This window comes from Pelodiscus sinensis, chromosome 8, assembly GCF_049634645.1.
Source record: "Pelodiscus sinensis isolate JC-2024 chromosome 8, ASM4963464v1, whole genome shotgun sequence".
Lineage (NCBI taxonomy): Eukaryota > Metazoa > Chordata > Testudines > Trionychidae > Pelodiscus > Pelodiscus sinensis.
Window position 1 is genome coordinate 7,635,441 of NC_134718.1, and position 23,838 is coordinate 7,659,278.

Below are 23,838 nucleotides of genomic sequence, written 5' to 3' on the forward strand. Positions count from 1 at the left end.
ATAGACTGCAGTTTCAGAGGGCAAGGAATTCTCTGTTACTATCTAGTGGTAAACAGAGGAAGTACAGCTACAGAGAGGCCTTCCCCTGAATAGACCTTTAACCCAGTATTCCTCCAGTGACTCTTTGGAAGCTTCCATAATCAGGGACACACTCAAAGTACGTCTACACTGTATGGCTATTTGGAATACTGTCTTAACAAGCAGCCTGTTATTTCAAGATATTTTTTTAAATAACGGGCATGCTATTTCGGCATCCTGGTAACCCTCGTTGCATGAGGGTTAAGGGACATATCAAAATAGTGTATTATTTCAAAATTTGGTGCTGTGTAGACTCACCAAATTTCAAAATAGCCTATTTTGGAATTCAGTTGAAATAAGAGACACAATTTGCATGGCACAAATTGCGTATCTTATTTCAAGTTTAGGGTACTGTATAGATGCACTCTCAGTTGAGTAGTGGAATTAAACTGAGGAGGGGAAAGGGTTCCCACTTAGTTGCAAGGTATGTATCCTCATTGGCAGTGGGCCTGCTCAAGGGTCCTATATGTTACTAGTTCCCATCCTGTGAGTACTCTGCACTGTTGAAAGGACTTAACGTTGACAGATAATGCAGACTGAGGGCTTTACTGCAAGAGTTGTTGCAGAGAACATTGTGACAGGACATGATGCAGAGGCAGCACTTGAGAGAGATGACACGGAAGCAGCTCTTCAACAGGATGCAACACAGAGAGGGCTTTATTCTGACACTTTCTAACAGCAGCACAGCTGAATGAATTTCAGTGAAGCCCCTTTTACCCAGACATTAAATGAAGCCAAAATCACTGGGTTAGGTGGTGGAGCCTTAAGACAGGGCCAGGTGGTGTTTCCCAAAGGACTGAGCTATGCCTGTCCAAGTGTATCTTAGGACTCTAGGACTGTGCCACTCCTGACTCCAAACCATGTGTGGAAGGTTAGTGGATGGAGCAGGAGGAAGTGACTTTATAAAGAGACGTGTATGTATTGAATGTTAACACTGGCAAGTAGGGAAGTTAAAGGACTACTACCAGAGTTATCGTGAGGAAGGTTTTACATATTAATTTAGATACCCTGCTGTGGTAGTTTTCCAACTTGGTGCTACATTCCTTTTTCTCTAAGTTTGCCTTGTTTGCCATGCATAGACTTAATACATAAGAGTGAGGAAGTGTTGCTTATTAAGGATGCCCAGGGAAGATATTTAGTGGTCCCGGAAATACTGGGTGGGGACTACCACTGGTGGTGTTACTTACAAGAGTGACCACACGTAGGTATTTGAATTTGGCCCTTTTTGCTGTTGACAACACCTGACAGACTGGTTACATTTAATTACTGCTTACTCTCAATTACTCTCATGTTAGTCTGTATGCAATTATGCATACTGTGCAGCATCTTCCCATATAATTAAATTTAAGCATTTTATAGTTTTCCTGTGGTAGACACACATTTTAAATTTTTTCTTTGCACGCTTCTTATGACTGGTCTCTTTTTTTCTCTCATAAAAAAATAAAAGATTTATTGGATAGATTGTAGCAGACTGTTGCTCTACATTTCAGTATGGTCTGGCTTTTTAAGTTGGATTCATCAAGATGTCAGTCGGCATGACTTTTCTTTGCAATAAGGTAATAATATAAACAGTTACTGGGTTACCCTGGTTGCCTGTCTGGCTCCAAATCTGGAAATTTAAATAGCAATAACCCAGATTTACAGTATTCTTACCGCTTTTGTGGGAGTTGGCAAGACTTGACCAATCAAGCACTTCTTCTGTTGCTGTCTCATACAGAGGAATAAAAGGGATTTGCATTCCCTTGTGTTTATACATTGGTTTGGGTTTTTAAAATCCTTTTGAGGCTTTTGGACGAAGTGTTGCTTGAGGATCCAGTTTCCTCATTCCTGTGAGAGCTGCTAGAGTGTGAGAGCTTTACAGCGTGATTGACAGTGATATGTAGGACATGCTAGTGTTTTTGCCATCTACAGTTGAAAAAAAATTGTAGAGGAGGTTAAGAATTGAGGGAAACGAGTATAGGGAGGTTCATTTGTCAGTATTGTCAATTCAGTTTTGTTTTAAAGTCTTAATGAAAATTTCACTTTTTTTCTAATGTCTAGATACAAACTTCAATCTATGTGGGAGAAGTCAAGGTGGTCTTTCTAAAACTATATTTTGGCTTTTTATTTTAAGTGGTTTTCATTCTTCACAAACCTCTGCAAACTGTAAACCAAAATAGCCGACTTACCTTATTACAAATAGAAGCACCCTAATCTGTACTTCTGTTTGTAATAGAAAAGCTGTAATTTTGTACAGTTTGCATTATTTGTCAGTGGTATAACTATATCTCTGATAACTTTATCCTAAAAGATCTCAAAGCACTCTCCATATTTTATGAACTAATATATTATGTAAGTATCAATTCATTTTCCTCTAGAGTAGAATGCAGTAGTTGTTTAATAGCAAACAGGAGCATTATATGATAGTTTAGGACAGGAAGTATGGAATGCAATATGCAGGTGAGCATACAGGGTGAAATTAGAAAGCCAGGAAATATTTGTCCAAATTGGAATATGACCAAGGTACATATGCTAATGTATACTTTTTTTTTCTCCTACTAAAGCTGTTACTCTTAGAAAACTCCAGGTGCTATAGAGCCCTCACCCTAGGTGTCTTATGTATTTCACAGTCTAAGCATAAGACAGGAGACAACAGAGGGATACGGATAAGGGGAGCACAAAGAAACAATGAGATCCAGTTGGTCAGTATGATAGTATACTGGTGTACATAGGGCCTTAAGAGAGGTCAAATTGATTTATGGGCATTGTGGAAAAGGAGAGTTTGGAGGAGGATAATAAATTGATTTATAGGGAGCTCCCTCCAAACCTGAAGGGGCAGCATGGAAGAAAACCAGAATGTGCTTATTTGGAAATGTTACAAGTAGTCAGTGGAGGTTGGAGTGATGAGCTGGTTGGAGACTAGCTATGACAACTCAATTGGGAATGAGAGATAAGTAGGGTGAGGAGATGTCATGAAGTGCCTTGAAGGTGAAGACAACTAGTTAGTGTTTCACATGATAAGAAAAGGGGGAGTCAGTTGCGGATGCAAAGAGAGGGGAGACAGACTCAAAGCAACAGAGGAGGAAAATTATCTTTGCAGATAATAATGGGCAGGAGTGGGACAGGTTATCATTTGTGAAGCCCAGAGAAGGATGGTGTAGTAACTGAGACATAAGCTGATGGATGAGAGTTTTTAGCTATATTGATGGATAGGAAAGGCTGTATTTTAAATATACTGGAAGAATCTGCAAGATTTAGATACAGCCTGAATGTGAGGCCAGAGAGAAGTGAGTCAAAGATGATACTCAGGTTAAGTGAAAGGCAGGATGGTGGTGTTGTCCACAGTGATTGGGAAAGAAGACATTAGAGAGGGGTTTGGAGGGAAGATGAAGAGCTATGATTAGCCATGTTGAGCTGGAGCAGATGGCTACACATCCAGGAGGAAGTGTCAATGACAGGCCACAATTTTAGCATGGACAAGTCTACTGTAGACTGCATAAAAATGGTAGTGGAATTTGTAGTTTTGGATGAGCTTGCCCAGGATTTAGGTAGGTAGCGGGAGAAGAGGTCCATGGATAGGGCTTTGTAGAATCTCTGCAGAAAGTTGGAGAGGGATCAGGAGTATCTTTCAAAGGACGTGCTGAAGGACCAATTAGAGAGGTAGGAGAGTGCAGAGTCACAAGAGTTCAAGAAGAGTATGGTATAGTGTGTCAAGGTGATTGGCATGCGGAGGAGTGGAAGGATAGAGTACTGGTTCTGGGCTTTGACTAAGAAGAGGTTTTTAGAAACTTCAGTGACTGTAGTTTGAGTGGAGTGCCAGTGGTGGTAGCCCAGTTGAAGGAGGCTGAGAAGGAAGTGGAAGAAAAGAATATAGACAATGTAATCTATGATCTTGGAGATGAAAGGAAGATATAACTGGGATGTCAGCGTGGTTATTTGGGAGAAACTAGAGCATATTTACAGGCAGTCCCCAGGTTACATGGATCCAACTTACATCGGATCCCTACTTACAAATGGGGGAAGGCAACCCCACACTAGCTGCTTCCCCCCAGCAGACCAGGGAGAGGCGGAGCGGCTTTTCTCAGAAGACACCTCAGCTTGAGAATAAAGGACTGAGGGAAGTGAGATGTGGGAGAATAAAACTGAGCTCTGGAGAAATGTTTGGCTAGCGTTTCCCCTACAATATGTACCAGTTCCGACTTACATACAAATTCAACTTAAGAACAAACCTACAGTCCCTATCTTGTACGTAACCCGGGGACTGCCTGTATATTGTGAGAGGAAAGAGCCAGAGGAGTATGAAAGGTTAAGGAGAAAAGTGAAGGAGGGGATGAGAGTGGGCATGAGGGAGTTCAGGAGTTAGGATGGGGTCATATCTGTCAATGGAGAGGCTAGCAGAGGAGAGCAGATGAGAAACGTCAACATTTGCAAAGGGGAGAAGGAGGAAGCAAGTTGCAGGTGAGAGAGGGGAAGAACACTCTTCCTTTGACTTTCCTTACTGCTCGTAAAATGAGGGTTTCAGGAGACAGAGTAAGAAGTCCTCCAGCTCAGCGTTATTTTGAACTAATGACTTGCTGTGTAGACGTGCACTTTATTTCAAAATAATGCTAGTTATTCTGAAATAATGCTGCTGTGCAGACATAGCTGAAGATGGCATTCCTGAAAGAGGGGAGAACAGATTTGTAGTGGTGGAAGTCAGTCTGGTCAATGTTTTTCCACTAACAGCACTCTGCAGAGCAGGAATGGGAATAGAAGTAGCGGATGTTGAGAGGGCCATGGAGCAGGGACCATTGCAACTGGAGTGAGGAGCAAAAGAAGCAAGGGTAGAGGAAAGTTTAGGATGGAGAGAATCAACAACCATGTCAGTGGAAGATAGGACAACATATCATAACTTTCTGAAATTAAATTTATCCTTTAATTTCAGTCCTGTAACATAGATTTTAGAAAATGTCGCTTAAACCTAAGGAATATTTGCTTTTATTACCATTTACTTTTTCCTATTCTGATCATTTATCTACCCTTCTTTTTTTTAAATCAGTTGGCAAACCTTTAAGTTTCAATGTTCTATATTATGTCATTGAGGCACATGTGTCAGCACACTACATAAACGGAAGCAGCTGGTTTCCTCAGCACTTAAGAGAAGGCATACACACAACTGAGATCTTCAAATCCTGTGTATGCTTTGGATACAGTTCCAATCCTGAAAAGCCATGCTGTGATTTCAATTAGTGCAGATGTGCACCAAGCCACCTTATTGGCTCAAAAGAGAATTCTTTTGTTTCAACACTTGAACTGCTAGATCTGGTTAATGTTACCAAAGGAAAAAAAAATAACATCACACCTATGGTATTAGGCCTGTACTTCAGTATCTGAAAAAGCCTTGGCTGAAAAAAAAATGTTATCATCTCACAGGGAAAAGCTGAATTCATACACAGGAACTGCAAGATTACTTCGACATTTTACTAGTCCCCTGTAACGCTAGCAAGTCCCATAAATGTCTAATGGAAAAACAGCAAAAAATGAGATCAGCAGCAGGCCCTTAGAGATCAAATTTATGTTGCTGAACACTTTTTTCAGGTTGGGTTTAAAGGTCAAATGAAAGTGGATAAATTAAATTTGCTGATTTTTATCAATTTTAAAGGCCCCTTGTAAAGGTGGTATTCTTCTACAGAAGTAGTATTTCTATATAAGAGAACTGAAATAGATAGTCTCTCCACTAAGTTTGCCATGCATGAGATTTAATTGAATAATGTTTACGCATCTTCCTTGCTGTTAATAACATCTGTCTTCAATACAAGATACATAGTCGTTTGTGAAGTAGTCAGTGGTTTCTAATGAAAGATGTTTTTCATGTCTGTGTCCTCCATACAGACTATGTTCCTGCCAACATATCCCCCCTCTCCTCCCCGCTTATGTACTCGATCATAAGCCCATTGGTTCATAAATCGATTCCCCCTTCCCCCCCAGTTAAAAAAAAATTACAATCACAATAACCCATTCATAAGCTGACTCCATATTGGTGGTTTGCAAATTTCTGGTCCCAGCTCATCAGCATAAGCCGTTGGCACATTGGGATGTTTGGTTTACCTGGAGTGTCTACAGGCATGGAATTCTGCAGCTCCCAGTGTCTGTGATTCGCTGTTTCTGGCCAACAGGATTTTTGGCAGTCAGCATATTCCCTTGGCCTGCACCACTTCCCGCAGCTCCCATTGGCTGGGAAAAGCAAACCGCAGCCACTGGAAACGGGGGGCTCCATGCCTGCAGACGTTCCAGGTACATAAACCATCCAGAGACGCTAGCACTTCACCCTGCTGAGCTGGGAACTGAAGTTTTGCTGACCTCCCCCCAAGTTAATAAAAATTGGTAAAACTCAATGACTCATTCATAAGCCAACCCCCCACTCTTTACTCTCATTTTTTACCAAAAAAAATTCGGCATATGATCAAGTATATACAGTAGTTTAACTTCATGTTGTCTTCATGCTCATATTGGAATAGTGCTCTTCATTTCTCTCTCAATGCTTTTCCTCCTTTAGCATCCCTTTGGGTACTCCACTGAGTTCTAAATGCCAGGCTTCCTCAACTGTGAGCAGAACAAAGGTTAGACCTTACACAGTTCAATAGGAAACAAGGGGTGCAGAGCAGATAGGAAACTCATCAAGGAGGGGGACTCTCTAGATTACCAATCACAAGAAACTGAAGTGCAGTGCTGGTTGACAAACTAGTGATAATGACTGCTAGAACATGTCTTTAGAATGCAAATGAAATTGGCCCTAGAGCTCAAAATACTGTACATCCCTCTGGTTCAAACTGTTTTTTAAAAAATGTGTCGTACTGAATACATTTTACCTATAGACAAATTAAATTAAAAATGTAGATTGCCATGTATAAAGCTTTGAACAATTAGCGTGTTGGTATAAGTGATAATTCTCTTTATGGAAGAGATTCTCCTGTCATCATAGGTTCTTCACCTCCCTGAGATATGGTAACTGTGTCTGGAAAATATCTTCCCTTATAGCAGCCAAAACACATAGTCCATGAAGCAAAAGTTTACTAATTTCCATCTCAAAGAATACATCTTCTAGCAGCATTAATAGTTTTTCAGTTAGGAAAGGCATTTCTTTCAGCAGAAAAATACAGAAGTGAAGGATCTGGTCCTGATTATTGAGTTATATAAGAAAGTTTCTGTCAGGATGTGTATGGTTGGCTTGTAGCGCAGACATTGCCTTCAATTCCTTTTGGTGCAAGGCTTTTGCAACTGTGCTGGGATGTGCTTTAGTGCCAGGGCCGGGCCCAACCAGAGAGAGACAATGTGTTCTTGCTCACCATGAAAAGCCACAGCAACCTGGTTGTTAATCCCGGGCCAAGTCTTCAGCAGGGACTCCCATGTTGTTTAGGGATGCGGGATGAGTTCTGTCATTTGTGTGTGGGCCAACATCGCTATCTCAAGCATGGCTGGGAAGAGAGGGGGCACCTGCTTGCCACTGAAACCTCAAAGCTGGGCAAGAGGAGAGGGGGAGCAGGGCCCTTCTGCTTCTCATCTTGTGGCTCTCTGGCCTGGCCCATGAATTGGGTTTGAGAAGCATTATAAATGCCATCAGAGTTCAGGCATGAAACTTTTCCATGGTAAAAACGACTGCAAAAGACAAAGATCCTCGCCAGAGCCAGCCATACGTGTCCTGACAGAAGCTTTGTTGTAGAACTCAATAATCAGGACCAGATCCTTCACTTTTGTATTTGCTGCTGAAAGAAATGCCTTTCCTAACTGAAAAACTATTAATGCTGCTAGAAGATGTATTCTTTGAGATGGACATCAGTAAATTTTTGCTCTGCTCCACAGGCTATGTGTTTTGCCTTCCGTACAGTCAGTGTGCAACTGACCCCTCCTTCCCCAGAAGAAGGGGGGGGAGGCAGATTTTTACTGCTTAACAAGGCAAAGAGTCCGAGCATGCACCCTGACCCATAGTGAGGCTGCTCACACTCTCCTCCCTGATTCAGAAGGAAAAGGGGTATAAGCATACTTTAAAAAAAAAAATTCTGGGGATGCTCCTACCATGAGATATTGAAGTTCAAGTAAGAGATGAGCTATGCTGTTCAATTGTATTATTTCTTAACCCCTTTAATGACATAATGGTTAAATGCTTAAAAAAATCTGATTCTAGAATCTTGAATTATCTGTATGTAGCCATAGAAACAGCATCTGGCCCATAGCATTGAAAAGGTTGGACCACCCTGAAATTAGACCTAGGATGAAAGAACTTCCTCTTCCTTGAAGTTTTAATCTGGTGTTCAGATGTTTTTTCCTCATCTGTATAACCCCAGTGGTGGTTCTATTTGTTCTTATTGACTGAAAACATTGAGGTGATGCAAAATTCTCTCCCTTGTAATTCTTCATATCTGGTTTCAGCAAGGAAGATGTGGCATTAAAACTTGTACTGACTAATATTTTTTTCAAGAAGTTGCACTCCCAGTCCCTAGTACCTGGGTTATCTCAGGCGTAAAGAAATTACTTTGTTTGCTGCCTGTAAAGCAGGGTTCCCCAACCTATGGGTCGGGACCCAAATATGGATCGCCATTACATTTCAAAAGGGTCTCAAAGTGTCTCCCCAGATGTCTCTGCCTCTCCTCCTCCCCCCATTTTTGAATTGCCTTGGGTCACCAAGTCTTTCTGAATTGTCAAAATGGGTCCCCATCTGGAAAAGGTTGGGAACCGCTGCTCTAAAGAGAGACCTGACACGTGCTAAATATCAAATGGATATATTATATTAATAGTGATCGAAGAGCCTTGAAAGCTTTAAAGCATCATGACTTGTGCATTCTAAATGGCTTGTTGTCTATACTAGAGAAGTGTGTTAAATTTTTAAAAGTAGAATGTTCATTCTGTCAGAGCAGTTTTTTCTCTGTTTGGGTGGGTGGCCTGAGGGAAGGCTTTCTGGTAAGGCTGCATGTAAAGAAACTAAATGAAGTTCCAGCCACCTATTCATTGAACATTACACATTCCGGGCCAAATTCACTTCTGGCCCAATGTGTGGAAATCTATAGAAGCTAACAGCGTTGCCATCAGTGAATTTGGCCCTCCTTGTGCCTCAATATTCCACAGTAGGTTCCCTTTTAAATTTTAGAATACTGTATCTGTGTTATTGGTTCATAAGGTATCTTTCCTTCCTTAAGTAATACTGCTGCATTGCATCCACTCATGAGTGGGTGCACATCTAAGCACACCAGTAATTTTACTTCCTTTATAGCCACCATCATCTTTTCAAGGAGACAGTCTCACTTTCAGTTTTTATTCTGATCTGCAATATGTAACGTATGTATTTGCACAACAGAATAATTCTAATAGTACACAAGAGGTATAGATAGACTAATAGTATATAAGGGTATGTCTACACTACAGTGTTATTTTGAAATGGTTATTTCGAAATAGCTTATTTTGAAATAATTCATCTACACACAAAATGCATTTCGAAATAGCGCGTCCACACTGAGTGGACTCTGAATCGCATTTAAGGCTGGCCGGAACCATTTCTGGCAGGGCACCAGGTCAGGACTTACTGTATAGGGCTGCTGCCTGAGGCTATCTGAGGTCTGTGCTTAAAGGGACCTCCCCCCCCCCCACACCCCTATAGCCTGTTCTCAGGTTTCCCTGCTTGCTTATCTACTTCGATGAGGGACAGCAAAGCATTTTGTCTCTGCGTGCTCTGGTTGCCCTCACTTGGGACACCACAGCACTCTGCAACATGGAGCCAGAGCTGCCCCTGGGCACTCTGGTGCTTCTCTTGGACACGTTGCTGTGAGCCTGGCTGCACTTTCTGCAGGGTGCCATCTGGGAGGGCCATCGGAGGGCTGTCAGTGTCCAGGAGGCCCTGAGGGAGAGCTTCCACCCTGAGGAGCACTAAGATCCTCCCTGGTCTGCCCCACTGGGGGCTTGTGCCTCATTCCTCCCTCAGTCCTTCCACTTATCCCTCCCTAACCCCCCTTCCTGATGTCAAATAAAATACACGTATTTTCATGAACATAAACTCTCTTTATTTAACAAAACTGGGGGGGAGGAAATGAAACTCTGATGAGACTGGGGAAAGGAGGCAGGAGAGGGGAGAAGAGATGGTGGGAGAGGGAAGAGGGAAACCTGGGAGGAGGGAGCTGGAAGGGGGAAGCAAGAGGAAGAAGGGGGAGGGGAAGCTCAGGATTGGGGGTCTCGCTGGACCAACTTGATTGTCATGCAAACCTGCTCCTGGGTTCGCATTTGGCCTTTGGTGGCAGCTATCCTGCCATAGACAGCCACGTTCCTCCGTCTAGTGTGGATATCATGGACGTTGAGGGCATCCCCCCCCAAACCTGAATAAGGTCCATGATCGCCACCCTGGACCAGGAAGGCGCCCGCCTTCTCCGGGCCCTGGCAGGCTCCTGGGAGCTGGAAGACTGCTCCTGGGGAGCGGTGGAGGGCTGGCTGCCAGTGGCTTGCTGGCTCATGTTTTGGGGCCACTGGGTCAGGGGCAGTGACTGCTGGCTCTGGGATGGCAGGCTTGGAGCTGGCACAGCACTGTGGCCAGAGTCTACCCCTTTAAGGGCTCTGGGGAGAGAGGGAGAGAAGTGTTCTTGGTTGAGGATGGAGTGGCCACCCTGGGAAGGCACCCTGGGAAGTCTGAAGGCCCCCTGTTTTGAAATAAGTGTCTACACAGCACTTATTTCGAAATAGCTATTTCAAATTTGGCATTATTCCTTGTGGAATGAGGTTTACCAAATTCGACATAAGCGCTCCACTGTTTCGAATTTATTTCAAAATAGCAATTTGGCTGTGTAGACGCTAGGAAAGTTATTTTGAAGTAAGGGCTGTTATTTCGAAATAACTTTGCAGTGTTGACATACCCTAATTGTGTAAAGATTTGAGCATTGCAATAGGTTGCGTGCATCTGAGTGGCAGACCAGAAGGGATACCTTATTAGTTTAGCATGTAGTATCTGGCCACAAAAAATTGTCTACAGGTAAAATACTATTTCTGTTTGTGATGGTAACCAGTCTTGTTATATTATGGATGTGGACAAAAAAAATCAATATTCGTTTATGGGTCTTTTTAGGTTTTCTTTTTCCATTCACATTCAAGAAATAAGATTCCCTTACTATGGAAACACAGAGAGTGAAGGAAAGAGGAGGGAAATGGAGTTTGCACCTTAAATTAGCACCTCTAAAGAGAACAAAGACTTCCATTGTGTTGCTTTCATATGTCTGATAGATATTAATTTGATAAGGGCAAAGTATCTTAAAGTGGGGATTGAACAAATCTTGAACCTTTTTTTCCTATGGCTTTATCTTGTGTTAAAATGTTTATTGTTGCGATAAAATGCTCTCTATTCAAGCAGTAACAAGTTTCATAGTAGAACAAAAGTAGGCAGCACTCACAAAATTCACCATAACAAAAAGTATGAACAGTAAGATATGAAAACTATTGATTATGTTGTCTGTGGTGACATACAAACAAAGTGATAACTGTTCACATCCGTAAAAGCTGAAGAATGGCAATGTCAGACCATATGAAGATTAACAGAAGAATCTGACATCTTTGGTGAAAATTTATAATTACATCTGAAGCTTTTGGTAGCGATTGGAAGAAGGGTAGAATTTCCTGTAGCAATTTTTTATTCATGTCAGTGCTAACTAGTTAACTCTTTGGTTCATAATAATATTTACTATGGGGAAGTGCAACAACTTTAACGGGAAGCTATGAGGCGAGTGAAAGAGTATCGGGAGCAGGAATATGTTATTTGTTGATATAACAGCAATATATGCACTCTTATGTCAAAAGTGGACAATCTAAATTTGGTCGTGACCTAAAGAATACTAAGTCCTTAATGTAGCTGTGGTTTAGCATCAATGTACAGGGAGCAGTGTTTACTTCATGGAAAGTGCTGTTACTACAACTAGATGGTGCTCTGTCTCGAGTCACAATCAGAAGAGCAAACTGAAAGTGTCGAAGCAAAATCATAGAACTGGAAGGGACCTTAAGTCATGTAGCCCCTCTTGGTCTTCTCAACACTAAACAAACCCAAGTTTTTCTTCCCTCATAAGTCACATTATCTAGACCTTTAATCATTTTTTTGCTCTTCCCTGGACTTTCTCCAATTTCTCCACATATTTCCTGAAATATGACCCGCACAGAACTGAATACTGCATAGTATGGAGGACTAACGAGTGCAGAGCAGAGTGGAAGTATGACTTTTCATGTCTTGTTTAGGACACTCTTGCTAACACATCCAGAATATTTCCTTTTTTTTTCCACAAGGTTACATTGTTGACTAATATTTACTTTGATCCACTGTGATTCCCAAATCCCTTTCTGCATTACTTTTTCCTAGATCGTCATTTCCCAATTTTGAATGGGTGCAACTCATTCCTTCCTGAGTGTAGTATTGTGCATTTGTCCTTCTTAAATTATCCTATGAGTTCATCCTGAAGAGCTGGCTGTTGTTAACAATTTTTATGTATCCATTGTTACCACACATCTGAGATTCCTCAGTTATTTCCTATTCTTGTTAATAGGGGGAAACTGTGGCATCCCCATTAACACCATATGGTAACTGTGGCTAACTTCTGACTTTTAAAGGGATCTATTTATTTGTCAATATAATAAATGAAGCAAAAGCAGATGAGAATGGAACTAAAGACAGTCCTTGTAGAGGCTCAGTTAGTCTCCAGAACAGTATTAGAAACTGCACTAGACGTGGCTGATACCTCTGCACGTACCATTGCAACGGCTATCATAATGCATCATCACTTTAAGCAGGGGGCATACCTAAAGAGATGCAATTAAAAGTGGAGGATTTACCATTTGAAAAAGAAGCTATTTTCAGCACAAAAAGAGGCCTGAGCCATCCCAAAGCCTATGAGACACCCATTAAATTTCCCACAAGTCAGACTTTGACACAGACAGACAGAAAAACAGACCATTATGCTTGGGAGAGCCTAATACTGGTAAACCATCCCCCAAGGTCAAGGATTCTTTAAGACGATGGGTGACACTGGAAAATCTAACAAAGTGTGTTCCCTTCCAACAACCCATGCCCTCAGTGATGATCACAATGGACACATCTGTGTTGGATTGGGAAGCACACTTAGACCACTATACAGCACAAGGCCAATGGTCGCTAGCTGAAACACACCTCCACTAAAATCTCCTGGAACTCAGAGCAGTAAGAAATGCTTGCCATACTTCTGCGCTGAATAAGGAACAAGCCCATTTGAATCAAGACCGACAATGTAGCGTGCATGTCAACAGACAAGGTAGGAGAACGCTCTCACTCCCTCTGCACCAAAGCTATGATGGTATGTGGTGCATCTGCTACAATATAGACATCTCAGCCTCTTAACTCCCGAGATGCCAAAAGACCACTGTACATGCCCTCAGCAGACACTTTTCAAGGGAACAGGAATGGAAAATGACCCCTGTAACTCTCCACAGAATATTCAGATGGTTGGGCTTCCCTTCCATCAATTTACTTGTTACATCCCAGAACCGCAAATGTCACCAGTTCTGTTCTACAGCAGAACTTGGTACTGAATACCTAGGGGATGCCTTTCTAATCTGGTGGGTCACCTCTCTTCTGTACATAGTCCTGCCAACCATCTAATCCACAGAGTCCTATGCAAAACACAGGAAAACAACACCACACTCCTTCTGATTTCTCCATCTTGGCCCCGATAAATGTGGTACCTTTACTTGTTACATCTGTCAGCCACTGATTCTCCCATTGACATGAGACCATCTGTCCTAGGACTATGAATGTGTCCTACACCTGCAACTAAAGAAGCTCCACCTGATAGTCTGGTTCCTTGATGGTTCCACGAATGTGAGCTAACCTTGTTCAGAACAAGTAAAAAATATTTTTTCAACAGCAGACACCAATTGACGTGCAGTACTTACCTATAGAAGTCGAAGCAATTGTCCATGTGGTGTTCCAACAAATAGATCACTACAAGTCCCACACCTTTACTGATGGTATTAGACTATTTGATTGAACTGAAGAATTCAGAACTATCACTAAGCCCCATCAAAACTCATCCCACAGGGACTAATACTTTCCATGATACAATCAAATCAGGACAAATCATTTTCACTTTTCACATATCCTGTGACAAAAGCGTATCATGCTTGGCTTTGAAATCCTCTTTTTCAAGAAGTGAATGCCCTCACTCCCATGTGGGACCTGAGCCTGGTACTCAAGGCCCTCAAGAGACCTCCATTTGAACCAATGGCAACCTGCTCCTTACTTCACTTGCCCATGATGGTGTCTTTCCTTATTGTCATTTTCTCCACTATGCATATTTAGTCCACTAATTGCCAAACCACCCTGTATTGTCTTTTTTAAGGACAAGGTCATGTTATGACCCCATCCCTAATTTTTTCCCAAAGTATCATCAACCTTCCCTACCAACCAACCCAGTCACATTCCCACATTCAATTCCAAACTGTACGCAGGCTCACACTATGCAGCTTTCCACTCTTTAGCTGTCAGACGGGTATTAGCCCTGAATAGAACAAGATCTTTCCATAAATTACTGAAGCTCTTTTTGTCTCAAGAATGGAATGATCCAAAGGCTCAGCAGTATCCAAACAGTGACCTTTGAAATGGGTATCAAACCATATTAGGACAATGCCATAGTAGGCCCTTTGGTTAACCACACACCTCCAAGTCCCCCAATCCATAATGGGTATCAAAGTGGAGCACCCCTGGGGACAGCACTCAAAGAGGAGAGGGTTACTCACCTTGTGCAATTTACTGTGACTTCTCATTTAAGTGATTTTCATGACTGTCACACCTGTACTATAAAATAATGCCCATATGTTTCTACAATTGCAGAAAATGTGTATAACATTGTGTATTCTCCACCTTGAATGATGCTAGAACTTTTTTTTAAAAGTGATCTTTTAAATGGAAAAAGTGTTGTTTTACTCTTATGTGCCAAAGCAGTGCAACATGTTTTTATTCAGAGTTTTTCAGGGGGGCAGAGACTCATATCTGAACAGAGAGGAAGTGTGGAAAATGTCATTCTGATAAAGCTGGACATCTGAAACGGGGGCTTATAATGGAAGCCATTATATAACTTGCCATTCCTCCAATAATATGACATCAAAATAAGAGGTATTTTAGAAACTAGGTAACTTCAATCTGATTGTAGTATTAGTTGGAAATAAAAACCTTGACGCTGTTGTCTTAGAGCAGAATCCCAGTGTTAAAAAAAACAAACCCGCAAGTATGAGATTACAGATATTTTAGCAACCAGTACTTAACTATACATGTCATCTGGCTCTAAAAGGTTAGTAATTAGATTCTCCCTCACCCTGAGTCTGAAAAAGTGCATATGTGGATTATAATATTAATACAGTTGTTTTAAATGTTCCCTAAATGCAGTTATTAGTATATTCCCAGAATTAATTTAAGGGCAAGTATCTATCTTGAGTTTAGCAACTATCCACATTTCAAACGTATTTCTCCTGAATTTATCAGATGTCGTGCTGGTTCTTAACCCCATTGCCTGTGTGTTCACAAACAATGCAATTGCAGTCTTTACTTAATGAAAAAAAAATCCCAAACAAAAAACATTAAATTCATTATTTAAGAGAACATTTAATGTGGAAAAGTGTTTGCAAGTTTAATAGTAAACCCTGCTGTGCTAATTAATCCAAGTGATTAGGACTTAATTGCTAGTTCATGGTAAATATAATATTTACTGTGAAGTAAGGCTTTGCAGATTTGCGGTTTGAAAAATAAGAGTTGTGAATGGAATGATCGTTATAAGACACAGAATTTAAATTATAGCTTTTATGCTTAACTGTAGAAAAAGTCTGATTACACTTTTTCTTATTTATTTGATTGGTTTGTTCTGATTTTTGTTAGTTGCTTTCCTGTTTTAGTTTTGAGTGAATGTTCCCATTGAGTAAACATAAACTAAATGTCACATAATTGTTAATGTAAGGAAGAAGTTGGGACAGAGCAAAAATTGTAGAGGAAAGGAGATGACTGCTTCAATAGGCAGGCAAATCTTTCAGCACCTTTGATCTTGTCTCTGTGTTTGCAACATGAAACTATCATCCCAGGAGCCATATCTTGAATGGATGATTTCAAGGCAATTCAGGACCACCAAATAACACTAGAAATGGTTCAAGAAAAAACACAAACTGTTTGACATTTTACACTCTGACACAAAGTGGCCGTTTAACAATGCCTATTAATTGAGGGTACTTTAGACCTCCCGAAAATTTTTGGCAGACTCAGCATCTATTTCTGTAGCATCCAGATAACTGGATCATATATATCAAGTCCCATCCAAAGGATTTTATGCTCACCCTATCCCAGAATAACTTGTTATAATGGCTGTAAATGAAGAATTGAGGCAATTTGGTCCATCAAAGTCTACTCCAAAAGAAAAGGCATCAAAGCAATCTTTTCAAGGAAAAAAATATATTCTTTAATTGGTTTGCAAGTTAGAATAATCAGCTGCCAGACTTTTAACCAAGTCTGACTTTTTACAAGGGGAGAGAGCTTTCAAAGTTTTGGAAGAACTTCCAATAGATTAAGGAAGAATTAAAATCTATGAGGCAATTAACTGCCAAATCATCTTTCAAGTAACTCAAAATGCTGCTGATACAACTACAAGATCAATAGCAACTCTTGATTGGTTACATTTGGTATCCCAAAACAAATCCAGAGAAAAAGAGAGGACTTACATTTTAAAGGATACAGAAAAATTGAAGGATAAGTCCTTGCAGATGACCATGTCCAGTTCTAGGCCTTAGTAGATGTGAAAACGGGTGGCAGAGGTGGCCTTATGGTCCATGGGGGATGTAACTGACTACATCCCATTCCTTGACTAGAGGGCTTGTTATGCGCAGAGACTCTTGGCTGCAGTCTTCTGATTTCCCAAGGGAGGTCCAAAAGACCACCAAGGACCTCCTTTTCCCTGAAGCCAATCTTTTAGATAGGATGGACACATCTCTGCACTCCTTCAGGGATCCACACTGCACTCTTCAGTAGGGATGTAAAATCCCTTTTAATTGGTTAACCACTTAAATATATTGTTTAACAGGTTTATCAGTTAAAGAAAGGGCAGGCAGGAGAGCCAGGGTGCCCACCTTTTGCAGGAAAGATTTTATAGTATTCAACACTGGATGAGGTCTTGTGCCTCATCCATTAACATGGGTAAAAGTCTCTCTTCAGTTATTTTGTAATACTGCCTTATGAAGCATTGCAACACTACGTCAGACTTCCCTCAGGAAAGACTGTGGTTCTTTGACGTATTCTGTTGCTGTGGATTGTGTGTCTCCACCAACTATTTTGTCATTTATGAGTTTGGTTTATGTAGACACAGATTCTCTTAGAATGGCTTGCTTTTGCACAGTACAGTAGTTTCAGTGATATTTGTTACCTATTCATGTTTTAACAGCTAATATGCTCCATTATTAGAATGCAGTGTTTTTGATTATATGATCATTATGAGTGCAATAATATGTTCTTTCTTTAAGGCTCTTGAAATAAGTTCTAAAGATGATGGTAATCAGCTTTGATTAATATTTAATCCCCATGCTACTACATGCTTACAATGTCAAAATTTCAAAGGTGCATTGTTTTTTTGCTAAAAATTTTCAGTGTCTACATCACTAAGAAACCATACATGATATTTGAGTGCACACTGTACGTTTTATAAACTGAATCCAGGTATAGCACTATTTTAGATAGTGGCCATTTTATATTTATGGAAATTCATATGATACAAAGGGCATGGTGAAGTTGATTAATTTTAGCATGGTATTTGCTTCATTCCTTTGTGTTCATATGGATCAGTTGTTTTTGCCTAGAGCTGGTGCCATTTCTCAGCACTCATCTGAAACATCAGGGAATCGCAACACTGAAAGTGCCCAATTAATACGATCTGCATAGAATAGTACATCTGTCTGTATCTCTCTTTGGTAAATAGGTGGATAGTTTCGGATCAGTTCCTTCCTCCTTCCATCCCGGAAATGTTTAAATTTATACTCAGTCACATTTCCCCAGTGCAAAAGACTTTTTCCATTTTTCATGCCATCAAAATGTCAAGGACAAAAAAAATCTTGTGTAAGCAAGAATAATATTCTAGTTTGAATAGCTCTCCAATACCATTTAAAATAATGTAAAATGATCCTAAGTTTTCATAAGCTCATTTTATATACAGACAGCCAAGAGTGATTTTGTCTAGTAATGTAATAATGTATGGGCCAGCCATTTTTTCAAACCTTTAGTATTTAATCTGTATCTATAAAATGAACCATTGTGCCATTCTAAAACTAAATAATTTAAAATTATTCACATTTCTTTTCTTGTTCAGAATTATTTAAATAAACAAGGAAATAGGTTTATTTGAAATGTTCCCTTTTATATAATAAATTAGAAATTTTTCTTTATGTATTCATGATCATTTTGATTTTATCAATACACTATTAATATTATTCTGCAAATATTCTGTTCACCCCAAACTTCAATGAATTCAACATATGGTTGATATTTACATAATTAATGAGATGCCAAATTATATTGATGTAACAAACCACACACAAAAAATGTGCTAACGTCAAGGGTCCAGTTTAACCATACAAACTGCTTTATCCTGTATCGCTGACTCAATAAAACACCAGCTGCCAGAACAATTAGTCCAGGATTAAGCTCAAAATAGAGGAAATAGAAGTTGAAAATTCAGCCTAGTCATAATAGATGGTATTCTTATTTGAAGATTCCTACAATATGATCAATAGAGCATGTGGTCCTGATTTTAGTGTCAATGACATTTGTCTCCCTTTTTTATAGATGAGCATTGAGCTTCCGTATTGAGTAAAGTTCCTCCCCCCGCCCTCCTTCCCAAAGGATAGATGGAGGGAGGAGAAAAAAGGCAACTTCTCCTTCTTTTTCTTGTTAACCCACAAAAATTGCTCCAGAAATTAAGAGAAAACTGTTTTCTCATTGCTATCCAAGATCTAGACAGGCTTTATTCCAAGGCAGAATTTAAAATGCAATATATTATATAGAAGTGTAGGAGTGAGGAAGGAAAAGCAGTTTGCCTTTTATCTTATCTTGTTTGATTCGCAGCTTATATTTTATTGATGATAATACTCTGCATTCTGCAACACCTTTCAACATAGCATCTCAAATCACTTTACAGACATTAATTAATTAAACCTCACAACAGTTTTGCAAAGGAAGTTACTATATCATTCTACCAATTTTTCAGTTGAGTAAACACAATCACCAAAAGATTAAATGATTCGACTAAGTTTTGGTAGGAAATAAAACTCATGAGTTCTGACTACGTCTTCTGCCCTAACAACAGTTCCTCACAAATTCTTATAAACTATATATACTGAAAAATATTAGGAAAAATATAGTATGGAAATTACTGATGTAGGCAAAATGCATTTGTAGCCACAAAATATATTTTCAATGAAAAATCTATAGTATTTCAATAAAAAAGCCTGGCTAAGCTATTCTTTTCAGTGTTAAGAAGATCTTTGCTGAAGAAATGTGTGTTAATCTTTTGCATGAAACTCTAGAACTTCCAACTCACTGAGTTCATTGAGACAATTGTTAATTGTAGGACCCCAGGATTTAAACTATAAGCCACTGGAGCAAGGACCATTCCTATTTTTTTGTTTGTAGAATAAATATCATATTGTTGCTGCTTTAGCAAATAATTCCACAATAATTTACAATATTTAATCCCCATGCTACTACATGCAATTCAGTAAGTGGTTGATGGGTGGATAACAGATATTAGGTTTCAGAGGGGACTTTATTTAACATTCATTGGGCAACCAGAATGCCTCAATCATGTGACTGAAAGTTACTTCAAAGAAATTTCTCTTGAAGCATATTAGTAACTAGCCAATTAGCCCATCATAAGACAGGGTTTTCAGGTCTCTCCTCCACGTCGGTCTTCTTTCCTGAGCCTCCGGTCTCTCTCTTTCAATCTCTCCTCCTCATACTGCTTCCCCCTTTCTCTCTCTCAGCTCTCCGCCAACTCCTGCCTCTCTCTTTCTCTTCTCCTCCCCCTCCTGCCTCTCACTCGGGGGACCGCAGAGCCCAAACGGCTATTTGGGCTTCGCACTCCCTGTGCTGCATGAGGAGCGTGGAGCCCAAACGGTCGCTTGCGCCACTTGCTCCCATGTGGCGGCCTGGCTGAGCAGCGCAGAAGTCAGCTGAGCACCATGGCGGGAGGCGAAGGGGGGCGGGGCGGTGATGTACACGGCCAGGCCCTGCCCCCTGGTCATGTACATTACCGCTCCGTCCCTCTTCCCCTCCTGCCATGGCACTCGGCTGACTTCTGCAGCGCTCAGCCGGGCCGCCGCAGGGGAGCAAGCGGCGCAAGCTGCCGTTTGGGCCCCGCACTCCTCATGCAGCACGGGCTGCCCAGAGGGAACAGCCAGCATTTCAGGCAACAGCGCCCCCCAGGGGGAATAGCAGGCATTTCAGCGTTACAAACTCTCAGACACTGGGCTACTATATATATGATGATATGAACCTATTTGAAAACACACATTGAAATATGTAGATCTTTGTCCGATGTATGGTTTAAGGCATAATGTTAAGCTCAAATTCAGAGACATGAGTGTAATTATAAGAGGCAGTAGCTATTATAAATGGGAATTAACATGAAAAGCAAGTAGAAACGTGCTTGCTTACTCTTACAGTGCAGGATGTACAATAAAACCTGTGCTAACCAAAAACTGGCTCTGCGCTGACCAGAAAGCTCTATAAACGAGCAGTCCTGATCTTCACTGAAAGTCTGGTTTGTAGTCCAGTTCATGCGGGACCAGCAGGCTCCCTTCCTGGCTTTGTGTGACACCCTAGAAGCCCTGCTGCTCTTAGGCAGAGAAATAATGACATGGGGTTCCATGCGCTGTCTCTGCCTCATTGCAAGTACCTGCTCCATAACTCCCATTGGTCAGGAACCAAATTCAAGATGGATTCCAGCACCAGGTTGCATGGTCACCTGTCTTTTGTAGAACCAACCACAAGTTAAGACTTATGGGAAAAACAAAACCATTGTTTCAAGAACCGGGCAACTAAGTTCCTTAAGTACCACTAATGGCTTTACTAGAAGACCTATATTAATAAAACAAGTTTCCACTGAATATTTCTGATTTCACATACAAGAACGATTCATGCTCACTAACAGAATATACACATTCAGGAAATTACAGGCTCTTGAATGATAGGTTACTAGACCTGTTTTGCATAAACCATATTCAGGTTATGCATAGTCATATTAAAACATATTTCCATAAACATAACGGAGGAATACTTTTAATATGGAAATCTTTGAGAGAAACTAAATATGGAACTTGCACTGCCATCTTTATGGTTTTTTTAGTGTAGAACCACACTTTAAAGGAAATGTTTATTTTTATGAGACACTTTGCCTGACCTTTTTATATCCTCAATCCATTCTAAATAAATTTGTAAGTGTGATGGGATGCAGATCACCCTGCTGGATGTCCCAGGGACCAACTCTGCTAGCCAGGGCACCTTTTTCTGATGGTGTCTTGCCACCACCACTTTCGATTCAAGGACCCAAGCCAATCATAGGACCCCAGAGTCCTTTTTGTGACACAGCCCTCTAGCTGTACCACTCTCTGTGCTTTGCCCTTCCAGGGAAACATGTCATAGTCATAGTCCACTGTCCAGCCATTTCCCCCACTGGCTTCTGCAGACAATTGGCCACTTTCTCGATAGAAGAAAAGTAGTATCGTCAAACTACTTTTCCCTAGGCCACTTCCCTACAACCCCAGAATTCTCTTTGCCCTTGCCTCAGAGCCTCAGCCTGCAGTCCACCAGGCGCTGCTTTTAGCTCCCTGGGTCTCCAACAGAGGCACTACTCTGCTTTCAGCACACAAGGCTGATCCTCTTCCCTCCTCAAACTCTAGGGAGTGACTGAAGCTGCTCTGCTCTGCTCTGCAGCTCTTCTTACATGAGCCTGCTCATCCTGGATTGGCGGCTGCTATAAAAGCGCCTGTGATTGGCTGCCTTCTGTGCAGCCTTCCTAGGGCTCTGTTAATCCTTGAGAGCCCAGCGTGGGACAAGTGCCCCATCACACTTGGTTTATAATGAAAACAATAACAGTCTATTAACTCTTGCACAGCAAACTTGCCGTCATAAAATTATACTGATGGATACAAAACTGGGCAGTCCCATGACATGCTCTCTTTTCTGATCTTCATTCATAACTAGATGTCTTCATATTGTATATTGGAAGGGTGTCTCTATGAAATGCTCACTGTTCAATAATTTACCTGCTAGCCTTTGTTACACAAGATAAACAAAGTATGTCTGGAGGGCAGTGCCCAGGGACACCTGTGAATTATATGCTGTCTGAAACACACTGAAGTATTTAATTGCATTTCCCTTGTCCCACTGGAATCATGTCTGCTGAAAGTGGTCAAATTCACATGCAGGTGACACATGCTATTTAGTTCTTACAATTTATTGTACATGATTTTTATTCTCATTTATTTTATTGGAAGTTAATGTATGCTTAGTTCTTGCATATGCATAGCCCTCGTATGGCATAATAACCTGCTCTCTCTTGCTCTGAGCAGCAGAGGTTTTGGTCAGGGAATATACAAAAATCTTAAGTCAGCTTATTGATGACAATACAAATGTTGAACATGTGGAGACTATGGGGGAAAAAAACTTGGAATCATTACAAGATCCAGTTTCTGGAGCCAAAACAACACAGGGATCCCACTTACTGCACCTGGTAAATCTGTGCATTCAGCCCTTTGGGGATAGTGGAGACCTTCTGTAGCTATCTTGGAGACAGACTTAAGGACCTAGCCCTCCTTTCCAAAATGAGGGCCACTGTTATACTGAAGCCCTTTGTCTGGAGAAAATGAAATAAAGAAAAAACGGATAGTTGGGACCAGGAAGCAAAAAGGGCTTGCTTCTCTATCTCTTTGTTCTGTAAGTGTGTGTACTCATACACAATAATTTTAACAGATTTCACATGTAAAATCATGTTGCTGTTTTGTCGTAGGTTTAGCTGTTAGAAATTTCTGAAGAATGAATAGCTTAACCTTTGCAGTAATTTTAACTGAAATGCATTTCTAAATTGTTTCAAGAAATAACAAATTGCCAGAATATGCAAAAAATAATTTTATTAATCATCTAATGTCAATGCTTTGTAGGAGATTTTATGCTACTGTTGCCATCAGATAGATACTAATATGGCAGCAATCAGAGTTTGTTTCAGCAACAACAAAAACTGTTCAAGTCTGAAAGCAATCCTCTCCTTTTGACATGTTGGCACCATTTTAGAAGGAAATGTCAGGGTCAATATAAGCACATTTACTGATAGCTAAGCTCTTTCCTATGTTACTCAAAACTGTTTGAAACTTGGCTTTTATCAAAAACAGAAACACTGGCCACTCAGAATGATAAAACAATAGCTTGCAGCTTAGTCATTTTCCAGTTATAAAGTGATACTTTCATAAAAATAAACAATGCAAACTGCAGCAAGCCAAAACTATTACTCAGAAAAATTGTTGCATTTTTGCCATCTTTGCTTTCTGATTTAAAACAACTGTCTCCAGTAGGAACTTGTGGAAACCAGTGGTTTATATTTCATTAAATAGCCATTTTTGGATCACTGCAAGATAAAATGTAATTTGAAAGTACAATGAGCACTGTGTAGGTACTTAGTGTTCCTGAGGAAAAGGGGTATGGAATTTGAACAGCTTCATGTGCTGCAATCATTTATTGCC

General features: G+C 40.6%; 1 protein-coding gene and 1 long non-coding RNA gene across 5 annotated transcripts in view; one reads left to right on the forward strand and one right to left on the reverse strand.

The window, feature by feature from the left end:
* Positions 1–23,838, forward strand: part of ADK (adenosine kinase) — a 419,027-nt gene that overhangs the window by 280,754 nt on the left and 114,435 nt on the right. The window lies entirely within an intron of this gene.
* Positions 6,443–8,160, reverse strand: LOC142830359 (uncharacterized). The gene is made up of 2 exons (XR_012905537.1): positions 8,110–8,160; positions 6,443–6,639 (listed from the first exon to the last, which is right to left on the reverse strand). It is a non-coding gene; the product is annotated as an uncharacterized LOC142830359 (long non-coding RNA).